Source organism: Mauremys mutica, chromosome 4 (genome assembly GCF_020497125.1).
Source record: "Mauremys mutica isolate MM-2020 ecotype Southern chromosome 4, ASM2049712v1, whole genome shotgun sequence".
In the NCBI taxonomy this organism is placed as follows: domain Eukaryota; kingdom Metazoa; phylum Chordata; order Testudines; family Geoemydidae; genus Mauremys; species Mauremys mutica.
This window is the reverse complement of record NC_059075.1, coordinates 74,745,692-74,769,158: the sequence shown is the minus strand read 5'-3', so window position 1 is coordinate 74,769,158 and position 23,467 is coordinate 74,745,692. Positions and strand designations below refer to the sequence as shown.

Genomic DNA, 23,467 nt, shown 5'->3' with positions numbered 1-23,467 from the left:
CCAGTTTGGATAGATGTACACATGCTGGCTCTGCTCAGACTAGTGAGCTAAAAATAACAATATGGTCACAGCAGCTAGATTCTTGGCCCCCCCCCATGTACTCAGATGGGCAGAGCCATCCCTTGGGTACGGGTGAATCGGGGCGACCGCTCTGGGTCCTGTGCTTTGTGGGGCCCCACAGGCCAGTGTGATTGGCTGGCATGGTCGGTCTTGGAAGTGATGGATTTGTCACTTCTTTCCCAGACCCTGCACCCCTCTAGGGATGGCCTTGCAGATGAAGTTGTACTTAGGAGGCTAGCCAAGTTGCTGCCCATGCCACTTTGGCTACACTGCCATTTTTTACCTCATTAGCTTGAGCAGAGCTAGCATGTGTACATCTATCTTAGCTGGGAATAGTATGATGCCAACAGACCCCCAGTTGTCAGGAGATAGGATCGAACCTAGGGCCTCTGGAGCTTAGTGCATGAGCCTCTGCTGCATGAGCTAAATGCCAACTGCCTGTTAGCTAAGGCTGTAGAGCAGACTCATCATCTCTCTCTAAGTGGTCTTGGTGCCACTAGATGGGACAGAACACCGCACCCCGAAGGTGCGTGGGTTACAATAGCACATCCCAGCTGCAGCATAGACGTATCCTATGTGTCTCCATCCATTTACACACTGTATATCTAATGCAGCTTAAGTCAGCATGCTGTCTCTCTGTTCACCTACTTGTTTGCCACTGTAATTGTCATTGTGATCAGCCAGAACATGCAGAGTGCAGTTGAATGAATTTTTTCAATGAAAAATTGCTTTTTGAAGGAAACCATTTATTTTTTAAAAAATTAATCTTTTTTTTTGCAATTTTCCATTTTTTGATTAAATGAAATATTTTTTTCTTTTGTTTCACACTTGTTTTTTAGTTTAGTTTTTGCAAATCAAATACATTTCCATTGGGATGGACCCCAAAAATGAAACTCAGAATATGTTCAGTTTTCAAAAACCAAAACTTAATGTTTTTTTCTATATGAAATTAAGCAAAATAATTGTTTTGTATTGGTTCATCAAAAAACTGACAAGTTCCATAAACTGAAATACTGTTTTGATTGAAATTTTTTGCAAAAAATCCTTACCATTTTCAGTCAGTCCTAGTTCAGAGCTTTGGGAACAAGGTTCATGTTATACAGCTGCAGAGTCAGTAGGGAATCTCTCACACTTATTTATTTTTTTTCTAGTGGACCCACAAAAATGCATTCTCCCCATACCCTTTACATTTCTTGGTTATGGGAGACGAGTGTCTTCAAATACTGTGGATCTGGAGTTCTTTACCCATGAGACTGTAGCAATTTCAAGGTGAACCAAACTTTCCCTGACCTACTTTACAGCATCCGTTTTAACATTTTCTAAATCAGTGGTTCTCAAAGCCGGTCCGCCGCTTGTTCAGGGAAAGCCCCTGGCGGTCCGGGATGGTTTGTTTACCTGCCACATCCGCAGGTTCGGCCGATCGTGGCTCCCACTGGCCACGGTTCGCCACTCTAGGCCAATGGGGGCTGCGGGAAGCGGCACAGGCTGAGGATGTGCTGGCCACCCTTCCCACAGCCCCCATTGGCCTGGAGCGGCGAACCACGGCCAGTGGGAGCTGTGATCAGCCGAACCTGCGGACACAGCTGGTAAACAAACCGTCCCGACCCACCAGGGGCTTTCCCCGAACAAGCAGCGGACCGGCTTTGAGAACCACTGTTCTAAATGTTTTCCCCTATTACAATACAATTTCCCTTCACCATAGGGCTTGGTGTAAAGCAGCCTTTAATATAAAACTGCTCTAATCTGGTTAACTCCCATCAGCATTTGTTTCAGGAATCTTATTTATATTCTGCAATTATGTTGATCTGTTCCTCTAGAACAGCCTTATGCAGAGGGTGACTGATAATTTGAAAGTGAACTGTGGTAAATTCCTTGCTTTTTTTAAATTATGGGTTTATTTTTTGTGTCAACAAAGCTAGGACTACCTTTGATTTTGTAAAGGAGTTCATGAGGGAATGGGTGGGTGGGGCAGGGAGTTGGTAAGCAGAAAGTTTGCGGGCTAAGGGGTTTTAGTGTTTTTCTTTTGTGCTCAGAGAAACAGTTTTCCTTTTTTCCTTTGCACTTGGCAATCTCATTTCATGCACTGACCACAAAACTCATTGGTCTGAATTAGTGAAACCTTTATGCTTAAACCTTTGAGCCATGTGCTAGATATTTGGAAGATGATGAAAATGCCAAGACTCACAGTATGTAATAGCTTTGGTTTGTGGTCATAACAGTTTAGATTGAGTGGAGGGGTGGGAAGGGAATTTCACAAGCTTTGAATCTTCATTTCTAGAGGATAATGGAATAGCACTGTTTATCCTTTTCCATAAATACCTGCCTATGGCTTTCTCCTCAGCCTCTACCTTGCAGTTATGAGTTTGTTTGAGCTTGTCTCTCTTGAAATATCATTGCTAAGTCCTTTAAAATTGTTATTTCTTTGTTTTTCTTTTAAAGAAAAATAATTGGATCTTAAGAGGAATGTTGTGTTTGGTGGGAAGGCTGGAGTTTGTTTGGAGAAAGGGCATCTGAAGAAGATATAAACCAGAGATACAAGCTATGAGGTATTAAGCACGCATTCCAAGAGAGAGTTGAAGAGATATACAAGGCTATAAAATACCCCCTTGCATACCAGTTTCTTTCCCTTGGAAATCTCTTAAAGTACTGAACTAGTAAAAAAATTAGGCTGGAGATGCCCAGAGCTTGCTATGGAATGAACAAATGGCACTAAATTCTGAAAGGGAGAATCAAAACCGGGCCAGAGTAAGCTCTCTGGCATGGGATACTTGAATTGCCAGCAATGCAGACTCAGCCCCCTGCTGTATGTTGTCTGGAGCTCAGTTTTTCCTCTGGTGCTTCAGTCATTCTTGGAAAATCCTTCCTAAAGGTGTCAAGAGGCGTCATTATCATGTGCTTGCTTGGATGAATGTGAGGAAGGAGATGCAGGAGAGAGAAGAGGACTTGAGAAAATGAGTGGTACAAAATACCCAGATTATCAGAGCTCCTAAAGTGGCAGTTTTGAATGTGAAAGCACTAGTGCTAGAGCCTCGTAATTCCAAAGAGCACCCAGTGGCTGCCACCAGGGAAAGGAAGGGAAAAGCGACAGCAAATCTAAATTAACAGTTCAAGCCAACAGAAATTGCAGCTCCTGAGTCAATAAAGAAGGAATAACTTTTAAAAGGGTTACACTGAAGGTTGTTCTTCGTAGACTCCAGATGTTTCAAATGTAGAAAAACAAAGGAAGTGCTGGTTAAAAGAACAACATGTAAATTGCCGTTAACAATGCAGATGCTTTTATTAGGGACCCTGCTCCCTCAGAGTAGATAAAATAATCCTATCACTCAGGAAGCACCTTCAGTTTCTTTCTCCAATAGATTTTGGGCCAGGAGGGCATGGGGATTAATGAGAGGCAGTGATGGTGGGAAAATATTCCATTATCCTTACCCTTTGGCAAGCTTGGATAATTAATGAAACCTTTGCAAGAAATATCACTCGTTTCAATGTAATTGCAAAATAATTATCTCATATGGTAGGGGTATTAACTGTGTTGATTGATAAGGTGCAGGTAATGTATGAAACATCTGCTTCAGGAATACATGTGCTGCAACATTGTTCTAATTGGTCAGGTCAGCAGAATGCCCTACAATTAAATATATCAAAAACAGTGTCAAATGCTGGAGGTGTTTTGCCATACACACAGCATACAACATAAAGAAATCAGTCTCCTTGGGGAGGTTTCTGCATGCCAGATGGGAATTCTTTGTTCACAGTGTTGTCAGTGGATTGGTGATTGAATTTTTGAGTATGAGCTTCTATACTTAACTACAGAATATCATGCACAACTAATAAAAACACAGAGGGAAAGGCAGAGAGTGAGAAGGGATCTTCAGACTAAAGCACTGGATTGAGACTAAGGAGATCTTGGTTCATTTCCCATCTCTGATACAGAATGTGAGATCTTTTGAGCAAGTCACTTCCTTTATCTCTCTCTCTGTTTCCCATCTGTGAAATGGGAATAATAGTACTTTGTTTCTCCCACTCTTTGCTGTCCTGCCTAGTTATACTTCAGGGCATATATTCCCTTACTATATGTTTGCGTGGTACCTAGCAAAGTGGAACTCTGTCTAGAGCTGATCAGAAATTTTCCAATGAAACTAAGTGTTTTTTTTGGAAACGCCAATTCATTGAATGCAAGATTTCTTGTGAAAGCAAATCAGATTTGACAAACTTTCGCTAAATTATAGACAATGTTCTAGAGATAAAACTGTCATGAATGTCAATTTCACTCAACAGCTGCCAATCCCAGGGAGCAAATTTCATTTCAGAGACACCATGCGTCAGTGTTTCCTGAACACATTTTTGGGGGGTTTTCAGTAAGCAAGAATTTTTTTTAAAATGTTGTTTCATTCTGATTTAGAATACCAAAATTTCTCGCACACCAGAAGTCCCAAGTTTTGAGCAGCTCTAGCCCAAACTCAGTTTGAGCCCATAGGTTCTACTAGAATACAAATAGTAACAGTAAGACAAGAAGGCCTTTTGAAGACATCTTTTTGGAGGGCGGTCAAGGAGTTATGTGGAGAAAAATTAATAGAAATTCCACAGCCCTAGTAACTTGGAACAGCCAAAATGTTCCCAAAATAGATTGTTAGTGAGTAATTTGAGAAGAATTAGTTCAGTAGGGCAGAATGCCTTCTTCCTGATCATGCTCCATGTCATGAGGGCCACTGTTGCAGTGGCTGCCATTAAAAAGTCATGGCGTGCTGTTGAGTGGCATCTGAGCAAATACACAGTATTTTCCTATACATAGAATAGGAAATTGCATTCTTAGATGCTGCTGAGTGGTAATGGGTGAGCAATGTGGTCTTTTTAATGGCAAGCAGCCTAGGGAGATGCTGTAGGGTAAAGGAAGTGGACTTGTTCAGCACCTGATCGAGTAGGTTGTGGGTCATCTGTTCACTATTATCTCCCTCTCTGCTCTCTCTGAAACTCACTTTCATTTCTCTGATTCAGAGATGATCAAAAACAAAACTTCATGGCTACTTTCCTTTTCAATAAAGTATGCTACATGGAAACTACGAGCCTGATTCTGCTTCTCACACTGGTCTTACACCAGATTACCAACTCTGACTTCAACTGAGTTGTTCCTGGTTTGCTCTAAGAGCAGAATCAGGCCCTGCAGCTTGTGTTGTAGTGTGTAGGGCATCCAGACTGCTGGGACCATGACGGAGCATTGCAACAAGGGGCTTATGGTCTCCATGGGCTCAATTGTCATGTAAAAGAGGCAGGTTGCTATTACCTGGTCCATTTTATGCTGGATAGGTGTGAGCCTATGGGCACATTGCCAGCATCACCTTCAGTTGGGCAAAATGTGTTTTTGCCCAGTGTCTGATCTGCAGCTGCTGCTGCATATGCCTCTATTGGGAACTTCAAGTCTTGTACCAGGTCTGGAATGCCAGTGAGTTCATATCAAGCTGATAATGTCTGTGTGTGGGGGGGGGGGGAGGGGGGTTATTCCTCATTACTGACCTGATAGAAAGATAATTCCTCAGCTGTTCCTCCAACCTGTGGGATTTTACCCACTTAATTAACTTCCTGTCTTGTTAAAGTAGATCCCCAGGAGCGGTGTACAACTTGTGTTCAAGGGCTTTTCTCATGTTCATATCAAAGGTACCCAAGTCCCTGAGGTTGGTGCAGGGCCTTTGAAGTGGGGGGTGCTGCTGCAGAGGCCAAGTGTTTTCTTGTGTTCTGATAGCAAGCTGTTGAAGAGGAGCCAAGTCTGTTTTATGTCCTGTCTGACACAGAGGTGAGATGCCCCACCCCTGCACCCCCAAAGGAAATAAATGGAAACTGGTGACACTGGCCAGACGAAGCACTTCATGCAGAGTGCCTGGTGGCATGCTTTAAAATGCAGAGCTACCACATACTCATCAGCCTTTTGGCATGTTGGTGAACTGTCTATGTAAATAAATACACACTTCAAACAAGGAGCGGACAGCTTTTTACCATGTTTCAGGCTGAGATGTTGATTTATGATACCGCTCATCTCAGCATCTGTCAAATTAGTGCCAAGACCGTGGCTGCATCTTAGCTGTATTTAATGTACAGAGATTTACGTCATGGTAGCTGTAAAATGTAATGAGAAATTGGCTGGTTTTACATCTGTTTGGTGTTGCTCATGATTTATAGGAACATTCAACTTAGATATTTCTTTCATCATCCTCTCTCTCTCACTCTCTATTCATTCATTGTGCCTGGTTAATTGTGTTTTTATGCCCATGTGCATCACTGTGGAAGTATAGAGGGATCAGAAAACCCCACAAGCAAGGCATCCACCCCACAGTGCCACACAGCTAACAAATGGTGGCAGGAGAAGTATCTGTGAACAGGGCTGAATAAAACTTCTTATCTCCAGTAATGAACCAAGCTGCGCTCTTTAAACCAACACAAGATTCTGAGCCACAGAGAAAGAGGAGCACATATGAGGAAATTTCACTGAGGAGTGTACAGAAGAGGGGTTCCTTCTTACTCCCCTGGTGTCAGAGCTGGTAGACAGGATCTGTAGAGTCTGCACATGGAGGGGGCATCTGTTCACTGTCACACAACACTTCGATGTTAGGGTGAGCTGGGCACTGTACCGAGAGAGACTGATGGATCTGCTTCTACATACACCAATCCAGGGCCAGTGCCCTTATAGACTGCAAGATGTAGGAGCTAATTTCATCCTGGTGGAGGAGAACTTTTCCCCATCCCCTCTGGGCACTTGGGCTGCAGGCTAGGACACAGGATTTGAGAGAGAGGGTACAGCAGCAAGAAGCTACAAACTGGTGACTACTGTCCAAACTTGGGCTACAGCATGAAACTAAATTCCTAGTGTTACCAGACCAGACAGTACAATGACTGCATTTAATTATCAAAGGTGACAAATGGCTATAAATGAAATTGTAGATATCAGCAAGATGAAAGTGTGTAGAGGTTGCAGAGGAGTTTGAGCTCCTAACTAACCCATTGGAGAGGCAGACCTACTGTAGATGGCTTCCTGTCGTCTTATAGTACTAACATCACCATGTTGCCAGATTTATTGGAGGTGGGCTGGGAGTAAAGGGATGAAATTAATGTGAAGAAGATATAGACAGTTTATATGAGAGGTCTCTAATCATGAGATCTGTTAGACTTCGCAATGGTCTGGCAAATGACAGAAGGGTAGTCCCATTTCTTCCACTGTTCAGAACTGGATTGGACCAAATATTGGACAAAGAAGGGCACAATCTTTCATTGGCTAGGAAGGATGGACTTGGTGAACTAATAAGTCCTTTCTGTCTATAATATTCCATGATCAGGTGGATAGGGGGAATGCGGTAGACATAATATATCTGGACTTCAACACAGTCCCACATGACATTGTGATAAGTAACCTGGAGAAATGTAGACTCGACAGAACTACCATTAAGTGGATACATAATTGGTTAAACAACCACAAACAAAGTGTAACTATTAATGGAATGATGTTGGATTGGAGGGAAGTCTCAAGTGGCGTTCCACTGGGATCTGTTCTGGGTCTGGTGTTTAACACCTTTATTAATGACCTGGATGACCTAGAGAGTATACTGATGAAGTTTGCAAATGACACAAAACTAGGGGGGTGGCCATTATTTTGGAGGATAGAGCTAAAATTCAGAGGGATCTTGAGGAATTGGAGAGCTGGCCTATAGACAACAAAATGAAATTCAACAAAGACAAATGTAAGGCACTACACTTAGGGAAGAAAAAACAAATGCACAAATACAGAATGGGGGAAAACTGGCTTGGCAGCAGCACTGCCAAAAAGGATCTGGGAGTTGTGGTGGATCACAACCTCAACATGAGTCAGCAATGTGATGCTGTTGCAAAAAAAGCAAATGCAATTTTAGGTTGCATTAACAGAGGCATAGCATGCAAGTCACGGGTAGTAATAATACCACTGTACTCTGTGCTGGTTAGGCCTCAGCTGAAGTACTGTGTCCAATTTTGGTCACCAATGTATAGACAGCATGTAGAGAAACTGGAAAGGATCCAGAGGTGAGCGACAAAAAATGATCCAAGGGATGGAATGCAAGCCATATGAGCAACGGCTGAAGGGACTGGGTAGGTTTAGTTTGGAAAAGAGGAGATTAAGGGGGGATATGATAGCTGTCTTCAGATACTTGAAAGGCAGCCATAAAAAGACGGAGAAAAGTTGTTCTCCTTTACCACAGAGGGCAGGACAAGATGGAATGTGTTCAAATTACAGCATAGCAGATTTAGATTAAATCTCAGAAAAAAGTTCCTAACTGTAAGAACGGCAGGACAATGGAACAGACTCCTCAGGAGGTTGCGGAAGCTTCTTCACTGGAGGTTTTCAAAAGGAGGCTGGATAGCCATCTGTCTTGGATGGTTTAGACACAACAAATCCTGCATCTTGGCAGGAGGTTAGACTACATGATCCCTTCTAACCCTATGATTTGAGATGACTGAAGATACATGAATAAATGTCTCTCACGAGAACACATACAACTCAAAATATAACATTAGTGACCCTAACTATGTTACAGCCCTGTGCTTCTGTTTCTAATGGTACATTGCTTGAAATGGCCTCAGACAATGAACAGTTGTTACCTACAAGGGCAACACTATACCTTCCTAATGGAAAGGGAAAATTGTTAATAAAAATATCACTGAATCAAATTTTTGATGATTCATGGTAATTTGTGCACCTGCCTATGACACCTTCCATCAGATAGTCTCACTTTATAAACATGAATGAATTAGCCCCCCAAGGGGCAGGAAAATATCCCTATTGTACATTTGAAGAAACAGAGTTTAAAGAGATTAATGGAGTAGATTTCCATGGGCAATCTACTCATGTGCATGGACAAAATTGCACACACAAGCACCTATGCTTACACTTTGTACGTGCAACCAGCTGCACTCATGTCAATACTTCTTTTCTCCCTTTAAATAGTCTAGCACTTGCATAGGTGCATGTGTTTGGCATATATAGCAGCCTTAGGTGCTTGCATCTGTGAAGTGCAGGGAATAAGTATGTATGTGTACATATGTGAAAGATGGGGGAGATTTTGCTGAAAATGTATTCCTAATTGACTTGCCTAGGGTCACATAGCAAGCCAGTGTCAGAGCCAAAAATACAAGCCAGACTTCCTGACCATTTGTGTAGCGGTTAGACCAGGGGCTATGCTACCACTCTACGATTGCTGAATTAACGACATAGGAGGTGTATGTGTCACAAGTCTGGCTGTGTCAGACTGGTCCCAACGTTTAGAGTTCTGGTTTCCTATTTCCATCCTTTTTTAAATCTGGGAAGTATGAAATAACACTGGGGAAGGCAAAGGTGTTGTAGGGGGTGGAGGGGAGATCTGCTGATACCAGTGTGCATGATAGGGATCTAATTGAACGCGGCCTGGCGTGACATTAGCACTCACCAGCTTGCTGAACACTAATGACATTTACATTTTGCTGGCTAGCAAAATAAATGCTGTGCTAGCGCATGCTGGCTGGCTTATTCAGAGAGTACAACAGGGAATGGAGGCTTGGCATGCTGTGCTGCGCCCCCATCTCAGTGTGCTTCACCGGGATTGTCTGATGGGTAATTGAAAGGAGTTTGTCATCTATCTTTTCTCCTAAACCATAAATGTGTTTATTACACACTCGGACCCCCTATGCTGTAAGAGGCTAAAACTCCAGACCGGCATGTGACATCTGGCACTTGAAAGGGCACGGGGGATGCCAGAGCTGTGCTAGTCAGAGGAGAGAGGTGGTGAAGGGGGAATGTGAGGAGAGAGAGAAGCCCTGTAACCACTCTGGCATAGGTTTGTGTTGCGCCAGTTCCTGTCTGAATCCCATCTGTCAGTGAGAGTGCGATCCAGACCCAGTGTTGCTCAGCAGAGCAACTACTTTGTATGGCATGTACTGCTCCTCCCTCTCTGCCCAGCATCCTGCTGACTTCTCCAAGGGGAAGACTGAGAAGATCTGGTATGACCTTTCTCTACCTGCTCCTCTCCCAAGGGCCCTTCCTCCTTTACCCCAAACACTGACTACAAGGTCTTTTGTTTGCTCACTATGTACACCCCTTCCAACTTTTCCTATGGAACCCATCCTCTCCTAGCTAGTCATGTATCTTTGTCCATTCTCAATGCCTCCCTACACCTTCGCCATTCGCTTGCTGCCATCTTCTTACCATTTATAAATACTACTTCTCTGAAACACACAGCCAGAAACTTGCCAATCTGCCTTCCACCCTCCCCACACCAGTGAAACTTCTGTCGACAAGGTCTCGAACAGTCTCTCCCTGGGCAATCCTTGTGCCACTTTCTCTGTCTTCCTCCTCCTTGAACTTTCTGCAGTGTTTGCTGCTTCTGATCACTTCTTCCTCCTGATAGCCCCTCCTTCTTTGGCTTTTGCAGTCTCCTCCTCTCTTGGTTCAATTCCTCATAGACTTTAAGGTCAGAAGGGACCATTATGATCATCTAGTCTGACCTCCTGCACAATGCAGGCCACAGAATCTCACCCACCCACTCCTGTAACAACCCCCTAACCTATGTCTGAGTTATTGAAGTCCTCAAATTGTGGTTTGAAGACCTCAAGCTGCAGAGAATCCTCCAGCAAGTGACCCATGCCCCATGCTGCAGAGGAAGATGAAAAACCTCCAGGGCCTCTGCCAATCTTCCCTGGAGGAAAATTCCTTCCCGACCCCAAATATGGCGATCTGTTAAACCCTGAGCATGTGGGCAAGACTCACCAGCCAGCACCCAGGAAAGAATTCTCTGTAGTAACTCAGATCCCACCCCATCTAACATCCCATCACAGACCACTGGGCATACTTACTTGCTGATAATCAAAGATCAGTTGCCAAATTAATTGCCAAAATTAGGCTATCCCATCATACCATCCCCTCCATAAACTTATCAAGCTTAGTCTTAAAGCCAGATATGTCTTTTGCCCCCACTACTCCCCTTGGAAGGCTGTTCCAGAACTTCATTCCTCTAATGGTTAGAAACCGTCTAATTTCAAGTCTAAACTTCCTAGTGTCCAGTTTATATCCTACTTCTAAATGGCTCTTTCAGCATCTCCTTGGCAGTTCCCCCTCCTCCATTTTCTGTGTAAGTTGCACAGTGTTTTGTCCTGGGACACCCTGTCCCTTCTCACTCTATACCTTATCCCTGAGAGACTTTATCCATTCACAAGGATTCAGCTTTTATTTCTTGTCCTGTTTCTCTCTAGCCAGTCTGTCTCTCCATCATCTCATCCTGGGTGGCTCACTGGCAGTTCTAATTTAACATGGATAAAAACAAGCTCCTAAGTGTTCTTCCCAACCCCTTGCTTCACTTTTGCCCTTCTCCACTGTTGTGGACAGCAAGTCTCCTCCAGGTCACATAGCATCACTACCCTGGAGTCATCTTTGACTCCACCCTCTCTGCCTTCCTACACATCCCGACTGTTATCAAGTCTTGTCACTTCCTCACAACCTATTGACAATCTGCTCCCTCCTTTCTGTCCCAGTGGCAAAAGCCATTCCTCCTTGATCACTGTAGCCTGTTCCTCTCCAACCTCCTTGTCATTCCTGTCACTCCACGTCAGTGCATCCAAAATACAGCTGCTAACATCATCTTCCTTGCCTAATCAGGTCATTCCTCTTTCAGTGCTCCCTTTGTCCCTCTGCCTCTTCACTGAGTTTACATTTCTTGTCTTCATCTTTCAAATGTCTGCCCCAGCCTACGTCTTGGATCTCATTTACTGTGTCCTCATTTCTTTCACTCTACCAGCCATGCTGGCCTTGATGCTGCGTTCTTTCCTTTCATCCCCACCTTCCTGCCTCTTTCCATGCTGCCTGTATGCCTGGAGGTCAGGGAATCCTCAATGCCATGTGACTCCATGAATGCACTAACCATGAAACCCTGTGTAACCTCTGTGGAGCCTGCTCTGCTCCTGAAGAGTCAGTAACAAATGAAGAGCAACTCTGTTGCTGCTTCAGAGCCTTGGTGGACAGATTCTTCCTTCTGCGTAAAGGGACCACTGTGCCCAGGCTGCCTACTTAGGCATGGCATTGAGGAGTGAGAAAGGACTGCTCCTTGGGGAGTTTGCTGCATATATGCCTGGAGAAGTTTGTGTGTTTTCATTGAGCTCATTCAGGCACGCAAGGAACTTTTGACTAGTGGCTGCATAAGCAGAAGTGACTAAATGAAGCCTGAAATCTTCTCCCAGTTCCTGACACTCTAGTATATTTTGTTTGTTTGTTTTTTGTCCCTGACAGGTCAGCCAGCCTAGTAGCACCAGAAGGTTGCTGAAGCAGGAGATCTTGATTGATGCATGCTTACCTCAACCTGACTTCTGGAAAAGAACAAGTATTGCGCTGAAAGCCTGTCACCGGGAAACAGGTAAGGGAGCCCGCTCCGTTAGCGCTTCTAACTCTGCTGGCACCAGGCTGAGGCTCTGGCCAGTGTTTGTCCACTGTGCTGCTTTCAGCTGAGGAATCTTCCCTGGTTTGTTCCTAGAGGGGCTGCACCACCATGAAACTCTGCATTATGCTGACTCATGGAAACTGGAGCTAGAAAAGATGGTGCCTTCTTGTCCAGCCCCCTAATCCTCAGATAGGCCAACATAGCTCCCTGGCAGTGTATTCCCCTGTTTTGTTCTAAATGATGGGATTTTCCTTATTTCCCTTGAGACACTATTCCAGAGTCTAATAGAATTAATCTGCTTACTTCCCTCTTAACCCCTGACCACTGCCGATGCAATTAGTAGCAGGTGATGGGAGGACTCCATTTCCTGCACTGTATTGAGAAGGCTGGCCACATGCAGCTCCTTGTTAGAAGCACCATAGGGCTTCACTAGCCATGTTTGGTTTAGCATGAGAGTGCCTAGGGTGGTGTTTTAGACCATAAAATTTGGTGCCCTCTGTTGGGCATCTTGTATCTGCCTGTAGTGACTAGTACCCGTAGACTTTTCTCCTTGGGAACACAGGAGCATTTTTATCCATCATTATTCAGGGCCTGGCAGGGCAGAGAGTTGTGCTAGATGCCTGTAGGAAGAATAATATTGCTGGAAACTAAAGAGGAATGCAAAGCTATTGTGTTGTCTTCTCTCGCTGGAGACTATCTGGGGCGGTTTTGTCAGTGGCACTAGAGCACTCTGGTGCTGGACTCTGAGCTGAATTTCAGTTTCTCTGGACTGTATGAATTTGGTGTCCGTGCACCTGGTTTGACATTGCTGGAGGATCTCTGTGTCCCTCTGTATACTGGCCCCAGGCCTTTCTTAGATGAATGCTATAGCCTCTGGCAGTATTTACTGAAGGGACTTGATGGAAGAAGCAGTTGAACATATATTCAGAGAAATTAGAGCTGGAACATCCCTAATAGATCTTGTTTAGACTACCCTCTCCCCCTTTCCCCCACGCAAAGGCCAACAAAGGGTCCTTCCCTACAGACCTCACCAAAACACTGTCGAGTCTAGTTTTAGATAATCCAGTAGAGGAGGCTCCCAGAATTACCCTTGGAAACCGTTCAACATCCTAAGTGATCCTCCTGAAGGGAAGCTTTTCCTGGTAGTCAGCCTTTGTTTTCCATCCTTTACCCTGGTGTCCCTTTTTCTGTGTTTTCAGGGAGTCTAGACTGTCAAAGCTGAGTTATCCTCTGTGAGTAGAGAGCAAAATTTTACTTTCGTTGCTTCATGTCATTGGGAGGTTTGGGGCCAATTTCAGTAGCTGGATCAATCACTTTCTTTCTAAAGCATCTGGACTGGTTTAACAAACACCAAGTAAGCCACTGATACCAAGATTTATTGGCGAAGACAATGTAACGTAGCCTATAAAATTTTTACTATAATGACTGTACTTATCAGCACAGTATTTTCTAAGCCTTGGGGATAGAGTTACATGGATTTAGTGTTTGGAGGGGAAGAAGGGTTGCCTGTTGAGTCCAAAGCCAAATTACCCATTGGTTTTAAATGCCATAACCAATTCCTTTTCAGCTGATTTCTACTTGGAGGTTGGCTGCTGCATCTCTTAGAGGAGAGGAAAGCATCTGCATCTGGGATTTTCCTTCCTTGGTATCCCTGCCAGACTTAACTCCTTTGTGAGTTTCAGAAATCCTAGGAAGACAAATTGCATAGGATATGCCACATGTACTCTCCCAGTCTCTCACACTTATCTTGTTGCTGCAAGGACTGCATTAGAGTTGGTGTTGTGGAGTACAAGGCACACTCAAAATACAAATCATGGTGATGGTCCTCTGAGAAGCTGCATTTCTCCATCTGGAAGCCATTGACCTTTCTTAGTGCAGTCACAAAACCCCCCCACAAAACAACAACCCCACATCAGGGGAAATGGATAGTGGGGACCAGTAGAGAGTCCCTTGTTTTTACTCCACCACCCAGCCTCGCCTACTGTTTGTGACTCCTTACAGGGCACTGCTAAGCATATGGGGAAAGCAGCATCTTGCTAAACTAATTCAAAAGATTGATTTTTATAGTCAGCTTCTTTCCATCTCTTCATGAGATTTGTTCTGCTTTTGTGCATGGAATATGTAGACAAGAGGGATCAAGGTGGATTTCTTTCTTTCTTATGTACAGTGCATGCAATGGATTTCACCTTGGGTCTCTAGTCCCAGTTTAGTTGATCATGCTAAGTAACAGAAAGTATTAAGGCTCAGCTGCAGTGTTAAGAGCAAAGGCTGCTACTGTGAATTTTCCTGTAACACGTTTGTACCCAGTAAAGATTCTCTTTGTCTTTCATTGTATCTTGTTTTAGAGATAAGCAGGTGGCGGGACATTGGCACAGTGACCCACTTGCACTTTCTTAGCTTTGCTCCCAGCTTACAGGTCCTTAACAACCATTTCCAGAATTGGGGGACTCTTGTTATAACTTGGTTCTGCCTTTGCAAAGAACTTGCCATCTGTTTGTATGATGATCTCCACTTTCATTAGGTTAGGCTCAGACCTTCAGGTGGAATGAAAGATGGGTTGGGAGACTTGGCAAGGCTGAGTGAAGTGCCACTGAGCCAAGCATTACCTGTTACTCAGTTTGCCTTAGCTGCAAACAGTGGTAGAAAATGAAGTGTGTGAAAAAGGATAGATGTAGTCCCATGTCCTTGGCTAACAAAGGATGCTGAGGGTTTACACTGAAGACCATGGATGCCTCCCCTACCCTTGTTTTGTTTGTAAAGCTGCTTGAGACTGAAGTCTTATGTGGTGCAATTTGGTGGCTTGTGCCAGTTTTGGCTCTCTACTTATCTGCGCATCCTGTGCTCTCTCCATTCCATTCAGTGACCGAGGCTAGTTCCACTAGCACTGGATCAACCCCACTTCCCCAGTGACAACACAGAGTATGTCTTCACTGCAGGAATTAACTCTATTGATTGGCATCCAGGCCAAAGTCTGGTTTTAAAACTCCACTCAATTAAAGTGAGAGGGTTTTGTGTGTTTGAGGAGTGGAGGGTTAAGGGCAATACTCAAGTAAGAACTCAGGCTAACTCTTCAGTGATGGTGCATACTAAGGCTGTGTCTGCACTGCAGAGTTAACCTGGGAGATGGGCTCATGGGTCTTAGCACCCCAGATGAGCCTTCCCCAGGTTTGAGTGCTCCCATGGCAAAGTCCTAACTACGTGACTGTGCTCTCAGTGTTTCAGCACTTGCTTGTGTGTGTGCATGTTTTGTGGGTCTTTGAGTTGAGATGCTATGGGATTTTTTTCCCCAGTCAGTTGTGTCAATTGCGGGAGAACTTTTCTGTCCTTTGAGGGGGTGTCATGGAGTTGCTGGCCTCTTAAAGCAGAGTTTGGTCCCAGGCTACCCATGATGAGCTAATTTAAGAGGAACCAGCCTATCTTGGTAGTTAATTGAATAACGAGCACCTCGGCCTGATAAAACAAGCATCAGGGATCAGTTGCAGGGAGGTGCTCAGAGAGAGAGAGAAGCTCTCCAAAGGAAGAGGAGCTCCAAGAGACCATAGTCCCTGGAGCAGAGGGTTGTGCAATCCCTGAGCCAGCAGGAGTGACTACAGGCCAGAGAGGTCAGGGCTGAAAAGCAGAGGCCCCCAGGATGGCAGCTGTGCAGCCCCTGAGCCCAAGGGAAGAGAATTTATTTCAGGTTTATATGTATTAAATAAAGTAGAGCCCCAGCAGGGGAATTTTTTCTTACACCCTTTTGGATTGTGTGGAGGGCTTACGGGCCTCTGAGAGAAGGGAAACTGAGGCAGAGAGTGCCCACAGTGTTACATTAGGTCAGATGGGAGCACTACAAGGCAAGCATATCCTGTGAGAGGAGAATGTTGGAAAGGCCATTGGAGGACTGTCTGCACAGGAGTGATTTAGCCTGTGTCCTCACCGCACGGTGGGTCGTTTCCAGTCACTTGAATTGGAGCTGGGTTCTCACCTACCCCCAGCTGGGTCAGATAACCGGGTCTGAAAGCACCTCCAAACCTGGGACAGAGGTTTTTTCTGTGTGGACAGGAAGTGGGATTAGGGGTAAGAACCAGGTAATAGTCTAACTTAATTCTGCAAAGCCATAACCATAATGTTTTCATACCATATCCTTTCCCTTTGAAGGGAAGCAGATAGAGTGTTTGAACAGTCAGCAGAAATCTCAGACAGCTGTGATATTTAGTTGCTGAGGCCTGTCTGGCCTGACAAGAACAATTTTGAAATACTGCGAAGGACTTGTAGCACCTGCTCAATCAGAAAGGGGAATGGGTGAATGAGTCAAGCTCAGGAGAACATGTACATTCACCAGGGAGCAGTGGTGACAGGTGGAGAGACGATCCCTGTGTTTTCTTGGGCAGGATTGGCTTGCTGATGAACAAGAATTGCTTGCTCTGAAGAAACAAGTCCCAACCCAAACAAACCCATTAAGTGATGCTTATAAAACACATTCAAAGCAATATTAGTATAAATAAATCTGAATCCTCTGACTCCTGAAAAGAGCAGGAGAGCATGGAGGGGGAAATATGTAATCAGCTTTAAGAACTCAGAGGGTTTTAGGCAGTTATTGGATCTGTTTGTATGTGTTTGGTACTCCCCCTCTCCCTCCCCCCACCTCCCGTAAAAATAGTCAGAATACAGTCCGCAATACTTCAAGTGCAGCTTTCTAGTGTTACCAGCCATTCTGGCTTTTCCTGAGACTGCTGATTGCAATGGTGTGAATACATCCAGCTGCTAGGATGTGAAATGCTCTTTAAATAACTTTTTGGGGTCCATTCATGACCTTCACATTGTGATATTCAATTGTAACCTTAATCAACTGTATTGGGATTAGAACATATTAAAAATAGAAAACCTTTCCATTAATTTTTTGGAAAGAAACAAATATTTTTCTTTACTTTTTTGGGGGGGGGAGGGTGTCTTTCATTGTAAAACTGGGGGGAGGGATGGTTGCTTTAGAAAACAGTTTCTTAGTTTTGGGTTTTATGTTGAAAAACTAGAATTTTTCAAAATTTATGAAGATGTGAAAATTTGCCTTGAGAAGAGAGGCCATTTTTGTCTCCAAAACTAAACAAACAAATAAATAAAATTCAAGCAAAAATTGTTGACCACCTTCAGTCATGGTACCATGAAGAGTGAATTTCTCTGATAAGACTAGCAATGTGTGTTTTTTGTTTGTTTGTTGTAATCCATAACCCTATCCAGCAGGGGTCTGTAGACTCTGAGGAGCCTACAGAAATGTACCACCTATGTCTGTCTATAAAAGGTTTTATAAAAGGGAGTGGGAGTGGAGAAGTTACTAGTAACAAGTTTGGATGGGGATCTTATTCCCTATTTCTCTCTGGACAAGGGGCTGAGTTGGTGGGGAAGACTGTGGTACTCTTCTATCAACAAAATGAGTTCCGCCCATGTGAGTCACCAAAATAAATCATTTGCTCACAATAGATTGTGCTGCTGTTCAAAATATGGTTGTGCCTGCTCTCTGAGCTCTACTGGGCTTCTTGAACTTTGCTGCCCCTCTGTGGGACTTCAGTGCACCCATGGGCTCTGCTCGAGACCTTGGGTTTAGCTCCTTCTTGATTCGGATTGGGGGGAATAAGTGTTGGTGTCTCCCACTTATAGAATCAAAAAGAAACATTGCTCACAGTGAAGTGTGCAGAACTGTGACCCTCATGCGCCTTTCTCGCATGAGCAATGAAATAGTTAACAATTTTGACATTTGAATGATTGATTGCCATTGGGCATCTGAGTTAACACCCATTGGGATAAATGGGGCAGTTCAGATCTCTCGGAGCTATTGTTCCCAGCTCTCTGCAGACTCTTGTAGACCATCTCTGCATTTCTACTGAGTTCACATTTGTGAGATTTTCTTCACAACCAGGACTGCTAGAGGCTCTTTATGTAAATGAAAGCTGGGAGCAGAGAATAAGAGTCACTTCAGAGAGATGCCTATATGGAGTACAGCTATGTACCTGCTCAGTCTTCTCTGAAAATTCCCTTAAGGGCCAACAAGACATTCAAAGGCTCTTGACCCTCACACTGTTAGCAGCTGCCCATGCTCTGGAGATATTTTGGATGAGTCTTCTTGCCTATGGAACTGGGAGCTCTCACGGCATTTTTTAAATGGGAGTGAATGAGGAAGAAGTAATTTGCCTCTAGAAACCTATTTATTAACAAAGATAATGTTTCTAATACCATGTGTTAATAAAATCATTTCAGTCTGATTATATCCTGTGCAAAGTGTTTTGTCAAGAGGAGTTCCACAAAGTGACAGCATAGGAAAGCAGAACTTCCTTTCACATCATGCTGCATCCTGGGGGAGGCTGCAGGGCTGCTTCACTCAAGAGAATTAATAAAGGCTTTGGATTCCTTATTTTTTGATCTGTGCAGGCAGATTTGCTTTTGATTTGTGAATTTCAAAAATATTGAATGAAATTGGGGACTTACCTTAATGGCAGTCAATAATTAGTTACTCTGTTGCCCTAGACATTCCTCATGGAGCAGAGTAGGCAGCAGTGTATGTGTGTTTGGGGACGGGGGGGTGTCAAGGAGTGCCAGAACAAAGTTTGGGTCTGAAACACTGAGCCTTCTCCTGCTTCAAATGAAGCTCAGATCAGCAGTCACTGATATGTATTACATGCAGAAATAACAAGTGAGGAAGGATGGTCTTGTGTTTAAGGCACTGAACTTGGACTAGGAAGATCTGGGTTGAATTCCCAGTTCTGTCACAGACTTCCTGAGACACCATGGGCACAGAAGTTAATATCTCTGTGCCTCGTTTTCCCATCTGTAAAATGGGGATAACAATTACAACTGGTCAAAGGTTGTTTTTTCACTGAAAAATGGCCTTTTATTGACAATGAATTATTTTTGCACAAATTTTAACTTTGATTTTTTAAAATATTTTTTAATGAAAGCTGAAAAAGAAAAGTTTTTTTTGGGGGGGGGAGAGGGGAGGAAGGCTGTCAAAATTCCATTTTTCTATTTTTGTCCTCTCAGTGACAAAATGGAAAAAGAGGAAAAGGGAGGAAAATGGGTGGGATGACAGAAATAGACCAATATTTCCCCCACAAAAAAACTTTCCATAAAAAAATTTTCATTTTTTTTAGATGGTTCTTTTTCAAAACTTGCAGAATGAAAATGATTTGGTATTTTTATGAAACATCATCATCATTTTCGGCTAACTTTAATACTAAGATTTCCTTTCTCGCATTCTATATTATTTCTTTAGATTGTAAATGTTGGGGCAGGGTTCCTCTCACTCTGTATCTGTACAGCCCCTACCACAACAGGGCCCAAAGTCAGCTGAGCCTCTAGATGCTATTGTAGTATGGATAATAAATGATAATCTCACAGCTGTTTGTCCTGTGACAAATGAATTGTTGGTCTCAGACCAGCTCCTAATGGACATGTACCAGCATCCTTAAGACAAATGCCATCTATGCCGGCAGTATCAGCAGAGACCAGGGACTGAATGGGGCACTGACACTATTTACCAACAGCCTTCTGTACATTTGGGAAAACTCAGACCCGACTTTCTTCATTGGGGTGGAATGAATTATGGAAGCTGGAATGTAAACAGCATATAGGCATTTTGAACTAAATGACATAGTAGTAAAAATGCCCGCACCTTGTCTGTATTACAGCTTCCACCATTTGCTATTACTGATGGAGAACTGCATGGCTAAATTCTTGGTTGTATATGCTCCATTAAAGATGAACTCATCAGAGCTGAGAAGACATTGGCAGAGTGGCAATGAGGGAAGCTTGCACTGTTGCTGCCAGGCATGCATGTGTTCTTTGGATAACTTGAGGACCTGTCACCACCACTGGGTTTCTATTTCAAAATCAAAACACAAAACAAGTTTTTTAATTAAAGGAACAAACCTCACAGCACTGAGTGCAAGTGAATCAGATTGAAATCAAGGCATTTGAAATCACTGCTATTAACAACTTTTGGTTTTCTGCAATTTCCCCAAAAGAAGGAAACTCTCATTAGTTAGTAGCTTTAAAACAGAGTGTAGCACTCTCTGCTAATTCTAATGTAAGCAAGCTCTTTGGCAGCAATCTATACCCTCTTGCTTAAGAGCTTAAACCAAGCATTAAATATTGACGGTTAGGAGAAAACTTTCCTTGTGAGCAGATTATTCCATAAGTGCCATCTGAAGTGTTTCTTTCATCTTCCACTGAAGCATGTGGTACTGGCAACTGCTGGTGACAGGATTCTGGACTAGATGGACCCTTGTCTGACTCAGTATGTCAGTTCCCATATTCTGCTCTATAGCTGTAAAACTTCCAGTGTAATGACTATATAGTTGGGTAACGTATATTCTGACTAAATCCCCATGCAACCCTTGCTGATTTCAGATAGGAAGTGTTGCACAGGTGAAGTGTATGTCAGGGCAGACTTTGTCCTACTCACTCAGCATATTGCATGGGATATTTAAATAACTCTATTAATGTATTGTGAGTTTAGTCTTTGTGGCAGATGGTTGTAAATTCAAATGCAAGTTTTAAACAGGTCTAAATTTTAAGCTAAAACAAATTCACTTAAAACAAAAAAATTAGAAAAAAGGTTTAAAAATACATTTACCCTGTAAATACTCAACATATAAGAAGCAAGGGAACAGAGTAGATCCTCTAATTCTCATATTTAAAAGTTGGACTTCCAGAATAGAGCTGAAGGTTTATCGTGAGTTACAGGCCCACTGGCTGAGTTGGGTCAGTGTACGGATTAAGCTGCTGAAAAAGAATATCACTTGCCAGAGTTGCTTTTACTTTTTCATTTCCCCTCCCAATTTCATACATTATCTGGTAGCTGCACTGAAGGTGAAACTCCCATTACATTGATTAGGACCAGAATTTGGCTTAGAGTAATCTGCCTCTTGCTGCCAAAATCTAAGGTACAAAATAAGTAATACGAAGAAGAATCAATAGTCAAATTACTTTACATTAATGAAGCTTTATGGTGAGTTTAAATGCACTGAAGTCAGGAAATGTGAAGCTATAATTCTCACAACTTCATTTGTTTGTATTGTGCATGGGTAATATTCAGAGTGTCCTGCTTCAGGCTGTTCTGTGTGTCTCTATCTTGGCATGGTGGTGGCGGGTGGTGTTTTTAAAAAGAGGTGTCAAACAAAGTGCTCCAGAAATTACTCAGCATGTAAAAAACATGCCCATTAAAACTTTTTCAAAGGCACTCAGAAATGGCTCATTTGTGAAACTGCAAAATGGCCAGTCATAAGTGTAGGTCAGCATTTTCAAACATGGTGCTTAAAGTTAGCCACTTGAAACTATACTAAATCACCGAAGGGTCTGCCTACACTGCAAAAACACACACACACGCTGCGGCACCAAGTCTCAGAGCACAGGTCAATTGACTCAGGCTTACACAGCAGGGCTACAAATTGCAGAGCCCAGTCTCTGAGACCTTCCCTGCTCGCGACATTTCGGGGCTTGGGGTCCAGCCCAACCCCAAACACCTACACTGTAATTATTAGCCCTATAGCACGAGCCCACAGCTGACCAGGGCCAGCTGCAGCCATGCCATGGGTCTTTTATTGCCATGTAGATGTACCTTGAAGTTTAGGCATCCATATCTGAAAACACTGGCCTCACTCAGTGAGGTTTTCAAATGATTTTTACCATGAGATTGTCCTGTTTCTTGGAGTTACTGTAACTGATTAGAGTAGCCATAGCCATCACAGACTAATGGATTACTTCCCTGAGAATAGGGGGTCAGCTCTTGTGTAATAGAACCCTTTTCAGATTCAGTAATCACTCCTACCTACTATATCAGTTTTACAAAGGGGCTTTAGCCTCCCCTGTGGGACGCAGACCGAATAACTTATTTACTCTCCTTTGTCTAGAGGAAACATTGTTGATGACCCCACATTCTTGGCAGAATGGGGAGCATGGGATTTGTTGGGGGTGGGGGGTAAGAGCACCCTCAACTCCAACTCACAGGATAGGGTCCTAAGTGCTCCTAGTGTTTATGAAAGTTGTCTTTGATAATTGTTCCTTTCCTTTCTTTGAATGACCCCAGTGGCTTGGGGAGATAAGTGAAAGAGCTCTCTCCAGTCAGCGACAAAATGACACCCTCACCACCCAGACCTCTTGATGATATCATTCATTATTTGCCTATCTCCTGCCTGGTGCATTTTATCAAGTGAGCAATTCTCCCAGCACCACCCTTGCCAACTGATGCTATTACTGAGGAATGTATGTTGGATGGATACCATAGTACACGTGCCCTCGGATTTGGAGTTTGAGCTTGATTTATAGGGAAGAAATGAGGGAAGAGAATGTAATTCTTAATGGAGATCCAGGTCTCACTGCATCACAAAGCCATTTGTGTCAGCCAGGGAGTCTGTAAGGGCATGGGCGGGCTGGGTGAGTTTTTCAGGTGTTTCTGTGTGCTGCACGGTGCTGATGTTCCAGGCACATACTTCTTTACTGTTTCTTCTGGAAATGGGGTTCCAGGCATAATCAATCAATGTTTCTTTGTGCTTCTGTCCTGTCCGAGCTGTTCTCTGCCTCATTCCTCTAAATGTTGCACTGTCTCTTTGTTTTTAATTTGTGAGTGAGGGATTGATAGCATTCACTAGCACCAGGCAGAAGGCTCGATCCTGGAAGGTGCTGAGTGACATGGCCCTGGTCTACCAAAGCACTTCAGCACATGCTTAACTTTAAGCATATAAACACTATTTAAGTAAATGGGATTATTTAAATGCTTTGCTGAATTGTAGCCAGAATGCTCAGCACCTTGTTGGATTAAGCCCAGAGTGTGGGGTAGTGCTGTGCAATTTTCCCCTTTATCTTTGCCAGTGCACCTCAACTCTCACCTGCAGCACTCCCTGCTATTCAGTTTTCTCCCCCTTCCACCAGCACCACCTCCAGCTCTGCAATACAAATCAATCCTGAAACAAGCAATAGCATTCATCTTTCTATTGCTTCTCTCTAAGATGTTGCAAAACCCTTTTCAG

At 43.5% G+C, this 23,467-nt stretch overlaps 1 protein-coding gene across 4 annotated transcripts in view; it reads left to right on the top strand.

Moving 5' to 3' along the window:
• TSPAN18 (tetraspanin 18) overlaps positions 1–23,467 on the top strand; it is a 175,010-nt gene that overhangs the window by 80,466 nt on the left and 71,077 nt on the right. For all 4 annotated transcript variants that reach the window (XM_045012519.1, XM_045012520.1, XM_045012521.1 and 1 more), the window contains one exon: positions 12,326–12,449. The gene's annotated coding sequence lies outside the window, so the exon portion shown is untranslated. The remainder of the gene's footprint in view (positions 1–12,325; positions 12,450–23,467) is intronic.